The 2,515-nt window shown below is 44.8% G+C and overlaps 1 long non-coding RNA gene across 1 annotated transcript; it reads right to left on the bottom strand.

Annotated features, from left to right (window-relative positions):
- Positions 1-552: 552 nt before the first annotated feature.
- On the bottom strand, positions 553-2,515 carry LOC114811358. Its single transcript, XR_003759048.1, has 2 exons — positions 2,469-2,515; positions 553-789 (listed from the first exon to the last, which is right to left on the bottom strand). It is a non-coding gene; the product is annotated as an uncharacterized LOC114811358 (long non-coding RNA).

Genomic DNA, 2,515 nt, shown 5'->3' with positions numbered 1-2,515 from the left:
ACTTAGTACAGTGCTTGGCAGATAGCAAGCCCTCAAATATCACAGTTTTTACTATGAATTCTGTGAACTTACTGGAAGATGCTGAGAGGAAAAAGGAAAGGAATAATGAAATTCCAGTACACAGAATAGATTGATGGTTAGTTTATTTTAGATGTGGGACATAGGCAGGGTCAGGGAGGGAGAGAACCTTTCAGTCAGTGTAGGGCACATAGTACTTAATGAATACCATTAGCATCATCATCGAGGGAGAACAAGCACTTAATTCCCATTTTACAGACGAAGAAACCAATGACTAAGTGAAGTGATTGTCCAAGGCCACACAGCAGGGAAATGACCAAGCCAGGATTAGAACCCAGGTTCACCGACTCCCCGACCTGTAGGCCCTAGTAGGCCACTCTACCTCATGTTAATAGGCTCTCACCCACTTGCTTGTGGCAACTAAAGACAGTGTCTATGACCACAGAGGAGGGGCTAGTTGCCCTTTCCCGATTTTTCAATAAGATTTAAGCTCTATTCCGATCATATTATATCTCGTCAAAGCCTGCTTCAATATGATTCGGTGATTTTTATTTGAGGTTTGATTGGTGAGATGAGTTTCAATCTAGCCAGGCTGAACTTTGGGCCTCGGGTCTCATCTCAGGCGGAAATGTTTCGATGGATTTAGTGGTCGGCCCAAGACAAGGAGGGCATCCAGGCTAGAGGCGGGACTCAGATGAACTTTGGAGACGGTTGGGATTCTTTCCATCGATCTCGGTCGCGCTAGAAGGCCAGGAAGCAGTGTGTGCTGTCCTGTTGAGAAAACATACTGCTGTTAGTCTCTGCTGAAAGGCCACTGTAAAGTAGCAACATCTGTGGTGAAAATCGTTGGTCCCTAAATCTGTGCACTGATTTTTTTTTACCTTTCTCCCTCTCCTCTTGTTCACGTCACCAAGTGGCAGGCCCACTGAGTTTATCCCTCTTCTTCCCCAGGGGATCTAGCAGAACCAAAATGTCCACCCTATGGTGTGCTTTGTGAGAAAGGGAAAAAATTGCATGTTTTTTCCTCCTCCAACCCCTCCTAAATCTTTTTGTGTGGAGAAATCACTTTTTTCTTTTCAAGCAGCTGTGTTTCAGCAGACTCCATCATGTGTTAATGGGTCCGCTGAAAGGGTCCAGCTGTTTATTTCAAACTGCTGCTCAAAAGACTGCCTTTTATTTTAGGAAAGCACCACACTGCGCACAATCTTTTCTCTTTTATTTTACTTTTTTTTCCCCCCAGACAGCATTAGGCATTTGCTTGCAGAGAAGAGTAGCATACAATTACTGTTGCTTTCAATATAAATTCCCTCTTGCCTCCGAGAGGTTAGAAGCAGAGCTGGGCTGATGCCACCTGAATTTTCATGTTCCTCTTCAGGGAGTCCATCGCTAAATATGATAACAGTTGAATTCTGATCTCGGGAGTGATTGAAGGTCTCATTGTAATTACAGCTCTATTGCTGTTGCTTTTCTCATTGGGTTGGGTTTTTTTAAAATGGTATTTAAGTGCTTACTATGTGCCAGGTACTGTGCTAAGCAAGGTTGGACACAGTCCATGTCCCACTTGGGCCACACAGTTTTAATCCCCATTTTCTAGATGAGGTAACTTTGGCCCAGAGAAGTGAAGTGACTTGCCTAAAGTCACACAGCCCTGCGGTAGTCGGAAGGGTGGACTCAGTCCACGTTCCACATGGGCCTCACAGTCTTAATCCCCATTTTACAGATGGGGTTACTGAGGTCCAGAGAAGTGAAGTGACTTGCCCAAGGTCTCACCGAGGACAAGGGACAGAGTAGGGAGGGATTAGAACCCAGGTTCTTCTGATTCCCAGGCCCTTGCTCTATCCGCTAGGCCACTTGGTTTCTCTTCAGAGCTGCAGGTTGAAATTGTGCCAAAAGTAATCTTGGTTGGACTTCTCAGTGCCCCCTCCACTCCTGCCGTAACCAACATATGTCCCAAAGCAGGGACTTTTTTTTTTAAATGGCATTTAAGCACTTACTATGTGTCAAACACTATTCTAAGCACTGTGGAAGGTACAAGGTTAATTTTGGTTGGACACAGTCCCTGTCCTGCATGGGGCTCAGGTGGCAGGGGGAGGGAACAGCTTTTTTTGTCAGGGTGTTCAGGCCTCATATCACAGTTAATGTATTTTCCAGCTAAAAACCTTACCATTAGGCCTTGATAAATGCTGTCTGGCATGTACGCAGCACAACCAAGTTATTGAACAGAAACTAATGTGCTGGTTCAAAAGCTGTATTTTATGGTGGTTTCATTGCATGACATGATTTGTGTGGTAAAATTTGCATTTTTGACCAGTTACTCCTCTGGTGGGAAATGGATGAGATTCTGCAGTTCCTCAGTGGATAACATATGCCCGGGATAGAAATACATCTTTGCTAAGACTCAATAGCGGCCCTGAACTATCCCTCTTTTTGTCATTTGGCAATCCACTTACACAGATCTTGTTCCCAAGAGCAAATCCAACCCGAAGTGCACAGGCCT

This window comes from Ornithorhynchus anatinus, chromosome 4 (genome assembly GCF_004115215.2).
Source record: "Ornithorhynchus anatinus isolate Pmale09 chromosome 4, mOrnAna1.pri.v4, whole genome shotgun sequence".
Classification (NCBI taxonomy): Eukaryota; Metazoa; Chordata; class Mammalia; order Monotremata; family Ornithorhynchidae; genus Ornithorhynchus; species Ornithorhynchus anatinus.
The sequence above is the reverse complement of the archived record's forward strand: the minus strand, read 5'-3'. Positions and strand labels throughout refer to the sequence as shown.